This window comes from Macaca fascicularis, chromosome 9 (assembly GCF_037993035.2).
Source record: "Macaca fascicularis isolate 582-1 chromosome 9, T2T-MFA8v1.1".
NCBI classification, from domain to species: Eukaryota; Metazoa; Chordata; class Mammalia; order Primates; family Cercopithecidae; genus Macaca; species Macaca fascicularis.
Window position 1 is genome coordinate 34,328,420 of NC_088383.1, and position 16,602 is coordinate 34,345,021.

At 44.7% G+C, this 16,602-nt stretch overlaps 1 long non-coding RNA gene across 1 annotated transcript in view; it reads right to left on the bottom strand.

The window, feature by feature from the left end:
* Nucleotides 1-3,575: 3,575 nt before the first annotated feature.
* Nucleotides 3,576-16,602, bottom strand: part of LOC135964936 (uncharacterized) — a 31,276-nt gene continuing 18,249 nt past the window's right edge. The window contains exon 4 of the long non-coding RNA XR_010577680.1: nucleotides 3,576-3,931. This is a non-coding gene — a long non-coding RNA (uncharacterized lncRNA). The remainder of the gene's footprint in view (nucleotides 3,932-16,602) is intronic.

The following is a 16,602-nucleotide window of genomic DNA, read 5'->3' on the forward strand; positions in this document are numbered from 1 at the left end:
ATATCATGCAATCAATTACAATAAAGCAACAAAAAGCAACAAACTATTGCTATATGTTAATAATATGAATTGATCTCATGAAATAACATTAAGTAAAGAAATGAGCCAGAAAAAGATACATCCTGTACAATCGTATTTATATAAAACTCAGAAACTGGCCAAACTAATCCATGGTGAGGGGAATGAGGAGAGCAATCTCTTTTTGTAGGACTCAGTGACTGGGAGGGATCAAGGCAGAAGGGACTAGGGACCTGGTAATGTCCTGTTTTCTCGATACAGTGATATGGTCCATTAACTTTGTGAAAATTCAATGTGCTATATCCGCTTATGATTCATGCACCCTCCTGTATGCATATATTTCAATAAAAAGTTTTCCTAAAAAAAACACTTTGTGACAAACTCTCTTCTGCTGTGCTATTCAGAATGGCACCTGTGAATAAACTTACCAATAAATAAATTTATTTGAAACTGAAAATCTGTATCCATTGATGCTATGTCCTAAGTTCTAGTTCCTAAGGCCCTAAGTATCAAGATATATCTTTCAACTGAATTCTTATAAAGAAAAAATTCACCGACTTTTTTTTTTTTTTTTTTTTTTTTGAGATGGAGTCTCGCTCTGTCGCCCAGGCTGGAGTGCAGTGGCGCTATCTCGGCTCACTGCAAGCTCCGCCTCCCGGGTTTACGCCATTCTCCTGCCTCAGCCTCCCGAGTAGCTGGGACTACAGGCGCCCGCCACCTCGCCCGGCTAATTTTTTTGTATTTTTAGTAGAGACGGGGTTTCATTGTGTTAGCCAGGATGGTCTCGATCTCCTGACCTCGTGATCCGCCCGTCTCGGCCTCCCAAAGTGCTGGGATTACAGGCTTGAGCCACCGCGCCCGGCCCACCGACTTTTTTTTTAACCTTTTGGTTTCTCTTCTGTGCCAAAGGAGCACTAGAGATGTTCTCCACTTTTGGACCGGGCACGGTGGCTCACGTCTGTAATCCCAATACTTTGGGAGGCTGAGGCTGGCAGATCACCTGAGGTCAGGAGTTCAAGATCAGCCTGGCCAACGTGGTGAAACCCTGTCTCTACTAAAAACACAAAAATTAGTCAGGCGTGGGTGTGTGCACCTGTAGTCCCAGCTACTCAGGAGGCTGAGGCAGGATAATTGCTCGAACCTGGGAGACAGAAGTTGCATTGAGCTGAGATTGCGCTCCAGCCTGAGCAAGAGAGTGAGACTCCATCTCAAAAAAAAAAAAAAAAAAACAGAAAGAAAGAAAATGTTCTCCATTTTGAAGGACACCAAAAGTTGATCTGTCGTTCCCATCTTTAATGAGCCCAGATTCCTCTTGCTACAACATCTCGGTCCTAATATGAGAAAAAAAGGTTTATAAAAGATTTAGATGTTTTATTTTCTCCATTAACATTTATTACGTACAAATTATTTGACACTCAATAGTTTGTAGCTCTTTATCCAGGACCCATATTCTCAAATCTGCAGAATCAGGACACCAGTGTTTTGCAGGGTAGTATCATGAGATACCACCATGTGTGCATATGTGTGTATATGTGTGTGTGTATATATGTATGTGTACATGTGTGTATGGGTGAATACATGTGTGTATATGTATGTGTGTGTGCATGCATGTGTTGATGTGTATATGTGTGTGTGTATATATGTATGTGTACGTGTGTGTATGGGTGAATACGTGTGTGTGTGTATGTGTGTGTGCATGCGTGTGTTGATGTGTACATGTGTGTGTGTATATATGTATGTGTATGTGTGTGTATGGGTGAATACGTGTGTGTGTATGTGTGTGTGCATGTGTGTGTTGATGTGTACATGTGTGTATGTGCGTGTGTGTATATATGTATGTGTACGTGTGTGTATGGGTGAATACGTGTGTGTGTATGTGTGTGTGCATGCGTGTGTTGATGTGTACATGTGTGTATGTGCGTGTGTGTATATATGTATGTGTACGTGTGTGTATGGGTGAATACGTGTGTGTGTATGTGTGTGTGCATGCGTGTGTTGATGTGTACATGTGTGTATGTGCGTGTGTGTATATATGTATGTGTACGTGTGTGTATGGGTGAATACGTGTGTGTGTGTATGTGTGTGTGCATGCGTGTGTTGATGTGTACATGTGTGTATGTGCGTGTGTGTATATATGTATGTGTACATGTGTGTATGGGTGAATACGTGTGTGTATGTGTGTGTGCATGCGTGTGTTGATGTGTACATGTGTGTATGTGCGTGTGTGTATATATGTATGTGTACGTGTGTGTATGGGTGAATACGTGTGTGTGTGTATGTGTGTGTGCATGCGTGTGTTGATGTGTACATGTGTGTATGTGCGTGTGTGTATATATGTATGTGTACGTGTGTGTATGGGTGAATACGTGTGTGTATGTGTGTGTGCATGCGTGTGTTGATGTGTACATGTGTGTATGTGTGTGTGTGTATATATGTATGTGTACGTGTGTGTATGGGTGAATACGTGTGTGTGTGTATGTGTGTGTGCATGCGTGTGTTGATGTGTACATGTGTGTATGTGCGTGTGTGTGTGTGTGTGTGTGTGTGTTGATGGGGTTCAGAAGAAACTGCTGCTGGGAGGGTTTTATGGAAATAGATACAGATGGGGAATAAGGCAAGGAGACCCAGAAAAGGAGAGAAGGAAGACTTGAGAGATTTCTTAGCCATATGTTGAAATTTCAAATACACTATCATATTGATACCAGCATGCAAAACACATGTCCTGACTCTGCAGGTTTGGGAATATGGGTCCTGGATAAGGAGCTACAAACTATTTGGTGTCACATAACTTGTAGGTAATAAATATTAATGGAGAAAATAAAATATCTAAATCTTTTATAAACCTTTTTTCTTTTTCTGTGAAAAAGTGAGAGGGGCATAAAAGGACTATGGCAGCAAGAAGTATAACCAAAATGTGGCCACATGCAATATTTTTAAGGCTTCATAGAACCCTGACTTTGAAACAGATCTTTTTTTGGGGGGGCGGGTAATGTGGATGAAGTCTTGCTCTGTTCCCCAGACTGGAGTGCAGTGGCGTGATCTCAGCTCACTGCAACCTCCACCTCCCAGGTTCAAGCGATTCTCCTGCCTCAGCCTCCTGAGTAGTTGAAATTATAGGCGTGTGCCACCACGCCTGGCTAATTTTTGTATTTTTAGTAGAGATGGGGTTTCACCATGTTGGTCAGTCTGGTCTCAAATGCATGACCTCATGATCCACCCACCTCGGCCTCCCAAAGTGCTGGGATTACAGGCATGAGCCACCGCACCCAGCCCTGAAATGGATCTTAAGAGTCATGTAATCTTACTCTAAAGTTGAATCTTAAATGCCTCTTTCATAAACTTCTGAAAGGGAGGTTCTAGTTGAGAAACAATGAGAGTAATAGACGGCATAAATTCATACATGTGTGATAGGACACTTGGTCCCTCAAGAGTCCCTAATTTAACCATTTGCCTCCACTCTCTTTTTTCTCTAACACAACATTAGACTGGTTTTTCCATGAGATTTGAGGGTCCATATTGTTTTATAACCTCAACACTGAAGAACTGTAAACAAAGGTGCATGCATACTGAATAGCCTTATTCAGTACATTTAAGAGCAGTAAATCTTTGTTTTTAAGCACTTTAAGTTATAGCTACTGAACAGCAAACACCCCATTGGCCAAGCCAGGGAAGCTAGTGCTCTTCTGGAAAGCAAACTTTGAAAAGGTCTTCTTCCTCTATATCACCACCAACTCTCCACTAACCTCCTAGCCTTCTTTTCATACTAATGTGTATCCCTCTCTCCCAAGCCATGGTGACACACAAATGATGAGAGTTGCTAAGTGGATATCTTCATCTTTGTTCTTCTTTTTCCAACTTCACTGAAAACTCCGCTTCAGAATGAAAGTTTTCTACATGCATCCAACATACAAATCTGAAAAAATATAAGAAACCCTACTCTTTCTTCGTGCATCACTTAAAGAGCTATGTAAATGCCTCCTAGTGAGGAATATCTACTTTTGTTTAAGTTTTGAAATCGTTAGTTTTAAATTAGAATTAATGTTTGACATCAAGCAGTAGGCATTGATGGCAGAAAATTGATCAGTCTCAGGAAACCACTCAATGGTGGATTAAACACATACATTCTACAGAGTATACCTTGTGTACTGTCTAGTACATTATATGCATGCTTCTTGGGCATTGTACATAGATAGTTAAAAACAATGATTCTCTCATAAACTCTTCTATACCAAGGACTTGCTTTCTTCAAAGGTGAAAAATACACGCATGAGTGCCGTATTTGAATGCAAACCTCATAGACTAGTAGACTGTGATGGAGTCACAATGTCATATCCAGTTGGATGGACCTTTTCTAATAGTTTCCATTTTTATCAAAAGCAAAATAAAAGCTATTTTCAATGCAGAAGCAAATTCTAAACAACACCCACCAGAATTAGCAAGGCAACATTTCATCAGAAAATCACCTGCAGAATTTAGAATGCAATTTAGAATTACTAATTAGTGTGTTAAATGGATATATTCAGAAAGTGTGGAGGGAATGAGTCAACACTTCTGAAAGAACCTTAATTTCAGAATTTCCTGAGTGAGTGCCCCAAATTATAAGCCTACCCACACATTAGTACATGGGTTAGAGAAGTCGGCTCACCCAGACATTTGTTGTGTGCATAATTTTAATAAGAATAAATACTACTTTGGAAACTGCTCTGGTTCATTTTGCCAAAAGTAACACCCTTTCTGGGCACAATGCCACTAGATACTCACCCTTCTTTCTTTGTGACTGCAAGACCCTGAAACATTGTTTGCAATCTTATCAAAGGATTCATTGGATCAGAGGAAAATCAGAGAGAACATATTGTCCATTAAAATGTAGAGAGGTGGGCCTAAGATGCCTTAGAAGAAAGCTAGCTTTTATCATAACACACTGTTTACCTTTTCGTTATTTATTTTAAATTTGAATCCTATTATTTCACCATCTCTACTGTCACCCAGCCATCACTTCTTATCAATTCTTAACTGGGCTATTGCAGTAGCTCCCTCCATGGCCTCCTGGTCTTCAACCTGGCTCAATACAGCCCAGTTTCCATTCAACAGCCAGCATGAACTTTCTAGAGCTCCCCGGACAGCTGAGGCTGTGCAAGCGGGAGAGGTGATCGCATACCCAGAGGAGGAGCCCATCTCTATGAGGACAAACCTCCAGCCCCTCCAAGACCGGAAGAGCCAATAGAGTCAACTCACTGCTACAGCATCTGTTGGTCCCCTTGGGGAACGGTGCCATGGTAAGGGCTCAATGCTGGTATCTGTTGCCAACAAGCTGAGCATTCCCTCCAAAACAGCAGCAGTGAAACAGACCTTGGTGAGTGAAGCGCATGCTGCTGGGCTCATTGGTAACCTCTGTCTTTGCCACCAAGGCCATGATGCTCAAAGGCCTATCATGGCAGTTCTGGGTGGCTGGTGACAAAGCTGACGAACGTCAATCAGTCAAGTCGTTTTATCTACATGGTTACTCGGTGCTGTTTCCATGGTGGGTGGATGCTTTCTAGGCATTCATACACTATACCAACATCTTCATGCTTTGTGCCCACTCCCATTTTCTCATGCACGTGTCCCTCCTCCAGAACCCCTTGTCCCAATCATTTAGCCCACTTCCTTCTATGCCACGGTCCAGACATACGAATGTATTCTCACCTCTGGCAACTTCAGGTGTGCTGCTTAAAGCTTTGCCCATTGGGAAAACATTTTTTTCCACCATCCAGTCACCCATGAATGTGGCTATAATGCAACTCCTGTTCATTTTTGACTTGCCCCCACATACTGAACCAAGTCATCTATAGACCAGCTTTGAAATTTTCTTACTTTTTTTTTTTTTTTTTTGACGGAGTATCACTCTGTCTCCAGGCTGCAGTGCAGTGGCACGATCTCAGCTTACCGCAACCTCTGCCTCCCGGGTTCAAGTGATTCTCCTGACTCAGCTTCCCAAGTAGCTGGGACTGCAGGTGCATGCCACCATGCCCAGCTAATTTTTGTATTTTTAGTAGAGACAGGGTTTCACCATGTTGGCCAGGATTGTCTCCATCGCTTGACCTCGTGATCTGCCTGCCTCAGCCTCCCAAAGTCCTGGGATTACAGGCATGAGCCACCGCGCCCAGCTGAAACTTTCTCTTAAGAGACAGAGTATCTCTCTGTCTCCCAGGCTAAAGTGCAGAAGTGTAATCATAGATCACTGCAACCTCCAGCTCCTGGGCTCAGGCAATCTTTCCTCCTCAGCCTCCTGAGTAGCTCGGACTGTAGATTAGATATGCACCACCATGCCTAGTTAATTAAAACAATTTTTTTTTTTTTTAGAGATCGGGTCTTGCTATGTTGCCCAGGCTGGTCATCAACCTTGAACGTTTAAACATTTTCCTCCTCCTTGAGCTGGTCATAGGGAGTAAGTGCACTAGTGCAACTGCAGTGAGTGGCACGGGGGGTGGGGGGGGTTGGGCTACCTGCTCGTGCAACTGACATGTGCCTGCTGGCCATGCTCTAATTTGATCCCAGATGCCCCATTTTCATCTTAGACTGGGCTTTCTGAGCTCATTGGCTTTAGGACTTGGAAGGTTCAATGGAACGCAGTTCATAAATGGAAGATCTGAACACATGGTCACTCGCTGTCCCATAGCTAAGTGTTCCAATTCTATCAGGGCCCAGTGATGCACAGGGACTGTTTCCGAAGGCGTGCCACTCTCTGCTGAGGATGACCTGGCTTCACTCCAGAATCACAGGGGCCTGTGTTGTGATTCTCCTACCTGAGCTTGTCATAAGTTTCATACTACGTCACGCCTTCCCCACTGTCACTTCCCAAACCATAGGCTCTGCCTGATCAATGATCCCAGCAGCAGGACTGGTTGCTTCACGGCCCGCACCTGAAGCAGTGCTCTTTCCCGCTCTGGGTGCTGTGCAAACTGGCAGCCTTCTTTGTTACCTGGTACCTGGGCTGGAGCAGTTTTCCCAGGGTCGAATATGCGGCCACCAGATTCTAAAGTGGCTCACTAGGTACCATGCTTCTTTTCCTGTGTGAAGAATTCAAGATGTCAAAATGCATTTTTCTTTGAAAAGGATATCCCAGCATGGCCCTGACCAGATGGCCCCCTAAAAACTTCACTGAGTTGTCCAGTGATCTTCATAGGGTTTCTCTCCCACCCTCTAGAGCACAGGTGACTTTCCAAGGCCTCCAGGGCACTGCTGTTTCTTGCTCATCCCGTCCAAGCAGCGTGATGTTGATGAGATGGTTGGTGTGACTGGGGAATGGTCCATACCTCTTCACACTGTGTTATAACAGAGCAGGAGGACTAATACAGCCCCCCGGAAAAACTATAAGTGAACATTGTCCTTTTCACATGAACATGAAGTGTTTCTCATCCTTTTTCTCTTATTTTCTTCTTCTCCTTCTCCTTCTCCTTCTTCTCCTTCTCCTTCTTCTTTTTTTTTTTTTTTTTTTTTTTTTTGTGACAGGGTGTCACTCTGGAGTGCAGTGGCTCAATCATAGTTCACTGCAGCCTCAACCTCCCGGACTCAAGCGATCCTCTTACCTCAGCCTCCCGAGTAGCTGGGACTACAGGTGGGTGCCACAACTCCCGGCTATTTTTTTGTAAATTTTTTGTACAGACAGGGTCGCACTATGTTGCTCACGCTGGTCTCGAACTCCTGGGCTCCAGCAATCCTCCCAACTCAACCTCCCAAAGTGTTGGGATCACAAGCATGAACCACTGCACCCACCTCTGTCCTTTTTCCTAATTGAAGGGAAGAAGAACACATTTTGCAAACTGATGACTCTATCCCATGTAACTGAGACTAATCTGCTCTTTCAGTAACACCAGAATTGGCAAGCAATTTCTCAGATGGCTACCGTTTTGTTAAGCCTGTGGTACTCTTAAGTCATTCCCCAAGACCAATATGGTTTCTCCAGCGACCAGCCTGGCAAATTAAACTGAGAAATGACAGAGACCAACAACCCCGCATCTTTCAGGTCACTAATCTCCATCATCTGCTCACACTATCAGAGAATTCTATTTGGCCTTCTTTTTTTCTTTCTTTCTTTTTGAGATGGTGTCTCGCTCTGCTGCCCAGTCTGGAGTGCAGTGGCGTGATCTCGGCTCACTGCAAGCTCCACCTCCCAGGTTCATGCCATTCTCCTCCTTCAGCCTCCCAAGTAGCTGGGACTACAGGTGCCCACCACCATGCCCAGCTAATTTTTTTGTATTTTTGGTAAAGACGGAGTTTCACCATGCTAGCCAGGATGGTCTTGATCTCCTGATCTCCGGATCCACCCACCTCAGCCTCCCAAAGTGCAGGGATTACAGGCGTAAGCCACCGTGCCTGGCCTGTGGCCTTCTTAATTATAAAAAAATCTTACTCTACAGACCAGGGACACAGTGTGGGATTACTCCAATAGTCAAATGCATCGATTCCACTTACATGCTTAGGAATTGGAAAACGACAACAGGCAAGTCTGTGGACCTAGGGGCCCACTGCGAGTTGAACTTTAGACAGGACTGTGGTTATTGCTACCTAGTTCCTGCAGGTCCCATGCTGACCAAGAGCCACGATGCTGCCTTAGGTCTCTGAGTATCAATGTCAACTCAGACTCTGTAGCCAATTAGTTCTTGAAATATCTGAGAAATACCTTTTTTCTCCCTTTCCACAGGGTGTGGTCACCTAAATAACTGGCAATAGGTCACTTTGTGGAAGAACTAGAGAAGTATCACAGGATCTACTTGTCATGATGTTACAGTGTGTCCAGAATTGGTTACTTCCAGTGGGTTCTTAGTCTCACTGACTTCAAGAAAGAAGCCGCAGACCCTCCCGGTGAGCGTTACAGTTCTCAAAGATACAGAGTTTGTTCCTTCAGATGTTCAGATGTATCTGGAGTTTCTTCCTTCTGGTGGGTTCGTGGTCTTGCTGACTTCAGGAGTGACGCTGTAGACCTTCGCAGTGAGTGTTACGGCTCTTAAAGGTGGCGCATCCGGAGTTGTTTGTTTCTCCTGCTGGGTTCGTGGCCTCGCTGGCTTCAGGAGTGAAGCTGCAGACCTTCGTGGTAAGTGTCACAGCTCATAAAGGTAGAGTGGATACAAAGAGTGAGCAGCAGCAAGATTTATTGCAAAGAGCGAAAGAACAAATCTACCACAGCATGGAAAGGGTCCCCAGCGGGTTACGCTGCTGGCTCAGGTGCCCTGCTTTTATTCCTTTATTTGGCCCCACCCACATCCTGTTGATTGGTCCATTTTACAGAGAGCTGATTGGTCCATTTTACAGAGAGCTGATTGGTCCATTTTAACAGAGTGCTGATTGGTGTGTTTACAAAGCTTTAACTAGACACAGAACGCTGATTGGTGCATTTACAATCCTTTAGCTTGACAGAAAAGTTCTCCAAGTTTCCACCAGACCCAGAAGCCCAGCCAGCTTGACCTCTCAATCCTCCCTCTAAACAGGACAGGCCAGCTGCTCTTGGGAATTTGGCTGATGACCACTCTAGCTACTTCTTGCTGGATGGGGTGAAGAAGGGGCCCTGCAGTTGTAGTGTCCTCCAGAGGGGAACTCTTTAGGCCAGTGGAAGGGCCAGCGGATTGGTCCGGGGTCCTCAGTAGAAGTTGTTAGTTGAACTCATTTGGCGTTCCATTTGTAAGACCATCTGTAGCTTGATGGCCTCGATTTTAGAGGAAACAAATTTGACAAGAAGGTTAAAAATACAGGGTCCAAAGGTGAGTAAGAGCAAGATGGTTGCCAAGGGACCTGGAAAGGGGAGGAGCCATGTTGCCCAACTCCAGAGGTTGGTATAAGAGTTTGAAAGGTGTTGTCTGATTTCAGAAGCCTTTTCCTGTAAATGCCGGGTGGCATCTCGTACTATCCCTGGCTGGTTAGTGTGAAAACAACACTCTTCCCCTAAGAAGGTGCAAAGTCTTCCTTTCTCAGCAGTGAGAAAGGAGGTTTTGGAGAGTCACTGCTGCCAAAGAGTCTATTTGGGATTGTAAAGTAAGGATAGATTTCGTTATTTCTTGCAAATTGTCTGAGAAATCCTTTGAGAGTGTGTGGTAGTAGAATAATGAAGTAAACTGGCTATTCTGGTTCCTGTAGCAGTAGCCATTCCTAACCCTATAAGTAGGGGTATTTGTTGTATGACTCTGCACTGAGAGACTTGAGTTTTAAGGTGTACTGATAGGGTCTGATTTCCTGGGGTAATGTTAATGTTGGGACTAGAAAGACTAAGGTGCAGGTGCCTGTCCAGTTAGTGGGGAGGCAGATATAGGTCGACGTTCCACATGAGAAGAATATATTTTGGCTGGGTAGACGGAACTGGTTGTGTGTGTTGAAAAGGTGTGTGAGTTTGTTGTTTTCATTTTCCCATACTTCTAGAGTACTTGCCAAGGTAGTTCCAGTGAGTGGCTGGAAAGGGGTGTTGGAAAGGGGTGTTGGAAGCAAACTGGGTGGCTCCCTGTGTTTTATTTTCCCATTGGAGAAAAAACCGTTTTGTATCTACTAGGAACCATTCGAGAGAGTGATTGAAAGAGAGGATGAGAAGGCATTCACTAGTGGTGGGGACACTGCTGCAGGGGGTCCAGGGGTGAAAGGTCATGCAGGGAGTATGTTTGCCATTATGAAACCTGGACTGTTTGTTAAGCTGGGAGGAGGTGATGATTTTTGGGGGCCCTGAGAAGTGGACAAGCCTTCTGAATGGAGCTGTTTGGGTGACTCAGAAGTTACTATGATCAGCTGGGGCTTGAAGTTGTAGGGTGTAATTACACTGATGGGGTAGTAGATGCCCCAGGGGCAGGCCTGATGACAGGTTTCCTTGGATGCATAAAGGGGCTTGGAAAGTTAAAATGATATTCATAGTTGGATTGCATGTCCTGTTAGGGTACACTTGGTCCTATCAGAGATGGGGAAGCAGGCTAATGATTGCATATTTAGAAGTTGGAAAGGGTCTTTTCCTTCTTAAGGAGGGTGGTAGGTTAAGTTGGTAAAGACCTAGTTTTTTGTGGGAATGGGAGTGGCAACGTAAGCAGAGGTTGATAGAGAGATACAAAACCAACAGTCAATTGCCAGGGAAGGATGGACTGGTTTAACAGAGAATGGGTTAAGTTGAGAGTCTTGTAGAGGTAATTAGGAGCTGGCTAGTGGAAGGGGAGGGGTGATTGTATGAGGTATCCAAGGAAGTAGAAGAGATAGATAGGCAAACAGTAAATAGGAAGGTAAAGAGGGTGCTCTAGAAGACGAGATCATTTTATCCAGGCTGAGTTAAAGATGGGAGTAAATTGCTGTCAGAAGGAAGGAAGATAGAAAGAAGGTTGATGTGATTAGGGTTTTCTTCCCAGCAGGAGCTGCAGTATATAGTCCTATCGCAAAGAGTATGGTTAATATGCTGCTTAATAATATGATGAAATAGTAAAAGGATTCCATTAAAGGGGCAAGGAGAGGTGTTAAAGATTATGTAGGTTTTCACTTAACTTTTTTAAGGAGGAAGGGGTTTTTCTTCAGGATCAGTGGTAGGAACCTTTTTAGTATGGGATGTTTCCTTCCGAAATAGGAGGTGCAAATCCTTCAACGGTTCACAGGTGTATCGAGGCTGGTCTGGCAGATCTTGGGACTCCTGAGCTGACGATCCCACAGGTTCCTCCGGGGGTGTCCAAAATTTAACTCGGGTGTGGTGAATCCAAGATTCCACTCCTGCCACCTTAACTGCAGTGGGTGTAGAGAGGATTACCGAGTATAGTCCTTCCCACAAAGAGTCCATAGATGAGGAGGTAGAAGGAGGTAGAAGGAGGTAGAGGGGAAGAGATGTGACCAACACTGGATCTCCTGGTTGAAACAACTCTGTTCCCTTTTCTCTGTGACATCGTTCAGGTAGGTTTTAGGGTTTTGTTGATATTTTGCTAAAAAAGTTATATCTTTGACCAAGTTGGCTGTTTCCTGATCAGGTAGGATGTCATTTGTGAGAAAAGGTCATCCATACAGCATTTCATATGGACTGAGCCCCATTTTGTGAGAATTTCGGATTCTCAACAAGGCCATGGGCAAAAGAGTAGACCATGGGGGATGAGTTTCTTGTGTTCATTCCCTTAAGTGCCTCTTGAGTGTTTCATTTGCCTTCTCAACTTTCCCTGAGGATTGTGGCCTCCAGGTGCAGTGAAGATGATATTGTATCCCTGGCGCCCTGGAAATTCCCTGAGTTATCGTGGCTTTAAAAGCCGGACCATTGTCGCTCTGTAAGCTTTGGGGAAGGCCAAATCTAGGAATTATTTCATGAATTAGGACCTTAATCACTTCCTGAACCTTTTCTGTCTTGCGGGGAAAGCTTCTATCCAATTTGTAAAGGTATCAACACAGATCAACAAGTATTGAAATCCCTTTGACTTAGACATATGGGTGAAGTTTAACTGCCAGTCTTCTCCAGGATAGTGACCTATTATTTGTTCCCCCAAAGGGGCCTTACAATGGACCAAGGGATTATTCCTTTGGCACACCTCACAGGCTTTGACTACCTGTCGGATGGTCTGGAGGAGATTTGGCCCTGTTTATAGGCATTTGGTCATTTGATGAGTGTTTTCAATACCCATATGAAAAATTTGGTGGAGGGTTTTAAGTATTTTCCATTGGCTGGCTTCAGGTATAAGTGCCTTTCCTTCTTCTGTCATTAACCACCCCGAGGGCAGAAAACTATGCCCCTGTGAAATGTTTCAGTTGTGGAATATGGGGGCTTAATCTCTTGGAGGGAATTGTTCCATACCAAGGTTCCTTCCATAGGTATTTCTAATGGGAGGTCCCACCTGGCAGCAATTTTGGCCTCACTATCTGCCCAGCGATTTCCTTCTGCCTTTTCTCCTTCACCTTTCTGATGGCCTTGGCAGTGTAAGACTGCCACCTCCTTGGGTTTTTGCACTGCATGCAATAACTCCATAATTTCCTTGTGGCATTTCATGGGGGTTCCCTTGAGGTTAGGAACTCCCTTTCTTTCCATATTGCAGCATGGGCATGTAGGATTAGATAAACATACTTGCTATCTATATACCCATTTATTCTTTTTCCTTTTCCCAGTTCTAAGGCTTGGGTAAATGCCACTAGTTCTGCTAACTGGGCGCTGGTCCCTGGGGGAAGAGGCTTATTTTCAAGTACGGTTATATCACTAACTATGGCATAACCTGTCCTTTGTATCCCATTCTCCACAAATGAACTTCCATTGGTATATAGGTTAAGGTCAGAATTAGCCAGGGGGACTTCTAAGTGATCATCTCAGGTGGCATAAGTCTGGACTGTAATTTATTAGCAGTCTTGCTCGATTGGTTCCCCATCATCTAGGAGAAAAGTGGCAGGGTTGAGGGCCACGCACGTACATATTTGAAGCACCAGTCCCCCAAGGAGTAGTGCCTGGTATCTAAGCAAGTGGTTGTCTGATAGTCATAAGCTTCCTTTGGCACCTAGTATGCCATTTACGTCATGAGTTGTCCAGACAGTGAGATCCTTTCCTTGTATTATTTTGATAGCCTCTGACACTAAAACAGCCACCACCACAACTACCCATAAGCAGTGAGGCCAGCCTTTTGCTACTACATCAGTTTCCTTACTTAGGTATGCCACTGGTTGTAGGGTTGTCCCATGAGTCTGAATAAGGACTCCAAGAGCTATCGCTGCTCTTTCTGTGACGTATAAAGAGAAGTTTTGTCCTGTGGGAAGGCTTAAAGCTGGAGCTTGTACTAGGGCCTGCTTTAAGATTTTGAAGGCTGTTTCTGCCCCTGTTTCCCATTCTACTAGATGAGTATTTGCCCTCTGGGTCTCCTTGACTAGAGTATAGAGCAGCCTGGCTATCTTGCTGTATCCAGAGATCCATGGTCGGCAAAAGCCAGTGATTCCAAGGGACCCCCATAACTGTTTTAATGTCTTAGCGCAAGGATAAGCCAGTATAGGCTGTATTCGTTCCTTGCTGAGGGCCCTGGTCCCTCTGGCTAAGATTAGGCGTAGATATTTGACCTGCTGTAGGCAAAACTGGGCCTTCGACCTAGACACCTTGTACCCTTAATTAGCTAGAAAGTTCAAGAGATCTAAAGTAGTCTGCTGGCATGAGGCTTCTGAACTGGTAGACAAACGCAAGTCATCCACATACTGAAGGATCAGAGGGCCTGGACTTGAGAAGTGGCCTAGATCTTGGGCCAGTGCCTGACCAAACAGTTGAGGGCTGTCCGTAAACCCTTGAGGCAAGACCATCCATGTAAGTTGGGACATGTGGTCTGTGGGATCCTCAAAGGCAAAGAGAAACTGGGAGTCAGAGTGCAGGAGAATACAGAAGAAGGCATCCTTGAGGCCCAGAACAGTGAATCATTCTGCTTCTTCTGGTATTTGAGAGAGCAGGGTATAGGGGTTGGGTACAACTGGATATAGAGGAATTCCCGCCTCGTTGATGAGTCTAAGATCTTGACTAGTCTCCACTGACTGTTCGGTTTTGTACTCCTAGAATTGGGGTGTTGCAGGGACTGTTGCATTTCCTTACTAAGCCTTGAACTTTTAAATGTTTAACAATATCCTGTAAATTTTATGAGCTTCAGTCCTTAAGGGATATTGCCTTTCATAAGGAAAAGTGGTGGGGTCTTTTAGCCTGATTTGGACTGGGCAGGCATTTTTTGCCCTTCCAAATTGTCCTTCCAATGCCCAGACTTCAGGTTTTATTCCCTTCTCAAGTAGGGGAAAACAAATTGGTAACTTGTTCCCCATATTCATATAGATAATAGCTCCAGCTTTGGCTAATATATCTCTCCCTAATAAGGGTGTGGGACTTTCAGGCTTAACAAGAAAGGCATGTGAAAACAGCAAAGTCTCCCAATTACAACTGAGGAGGTGGGAGAAATACCTGATTACAGGCTGTCCAAGGATTCCTTGGATGGTAACGGACCTTGAGGACAGTCATCCAGGACAGGAGCTTAATACTGAGAAGGCCACGCCAGTGTCCAGGAGGAAGTCAACTTCCTGGCCCTCAATGGTTAAACGTACCCGGGGCTCAGTGAGGGTGGTGATATGAGCTGGTGCTTGTCCCGGGCACCCTCAGTTCTGTTGTTGTATCACCTGGTCATGGGCTTCAGACCCAGAGAAACTTTGTCCTCTGGTGCATGTGTACCTTCCAGTGATTGCCTCAGCGTAGCAGACATGGATGAAGGGGCAGCATGTTTCTCGTTGGACAATCTTTTCTAAAGTGTCCTTGTAAACCACACTGATAACAAGCCCTACCAGGTGATTGGCCTGCTCCATTTTCTCTCCCGTCTGAACCACCACGGTTCGTTTGTTTTTCTGAGGGCCATGACTTAGGCTGCGGCCTTTCTCTGATCTTGTTTTTCATTTTGGGCCTGTTTTTCTTGGTCCCTATTATGGAACACCGAGGTTGCCAAGGTTTAATAATGCCTCCAAATTTTGTTCAGGGCCCAGGGTTCACTTTTGGAGCTTTCTCCTGATGTCTGCAGCTGACTGAGTAATAAATTTATCTTTTAGAATCAATTGACCCTCTCATGAGTCAGGTGACGGGGGAGAATATTTCCTTAAGGCCTCCCATAGTCACTCAAGGAAGGCAGAAGGATTTTTTCCTTTCCCTGAGTTATGGTAGACATCATTGAATAATTCATGGGCTTTTTCCTAATTCTCCTTAGTCCTTCTAGAACACAGGTCAACAGATGTTTATGACTCCAGTCCCCATGATCTGAGTCGAGGTCCCAGTGGGGATCCATATTGGGGACGGCTTGCTGACCAGCAGGGAATTTGTCCCTTTCTTCAGCTGTCATTCTATCATTTACTTGACTAAGATACCAGGTATCTCCAAACTCTTGGGCTGCAGCTAAAGCCCCATTATTTTCATTAAAGGCCAGTGTTTGATATAACAATAGAATGACATCTCTCCAAGTGAGATCAAAGGTTTGCCCTGGACGCTGTAGGTCGTCTATGTACCTATCAGAATCATCTGAAAACTTCCACAGGTCTGCCTTGATCTGCTTTAAATTAGAGAGGGAGAAGGGGACATGTACCCAGGTTGGGCCAAATTCCCCTCCCTCTACAGCTTGAAGGGGACATAACCGATAGCCCGGGGTGGGGGTTGTGGTCTTTTGGATATTTCTCTGATTTCCTTCTGGGTGTGGGAGATTAGAGGAGGCTTATCATTAATAGGAAGGGGAGCTATAGGGAGGCTAGGATGTGGGGATACGCTGAGAGGTCCTCTTGTGGGATGTAAATTGCAATCTTTGCATAGTTTTGTATGCTCCTTCACTGAAAGAAAGCTTGGACATAAGATATTTCACTCCATTTGCCTTCTCTCTTACAGAAAAGTTCAAATTGCAGGATAGTATTGTAATGTATACTTCCCTCAGGTGGCCATTTCTCCCCATCAGAGAGAGAATATTGGGGCCAGGTCATAGTGCAGAAAAAATGAGCCACCACTTTTTCAGGGTTTGCAGGTCAAATTGGTTCCAATGGCTTAGTATGCATTTCAAGGGTGAGCCTGTTGATGCCTGAGTGTTTCCCATCTGAAAGGCAAAACCACCCATGGTTTTGGTTTGTTTGTTTCTCCCCCTGTGCAAGAAA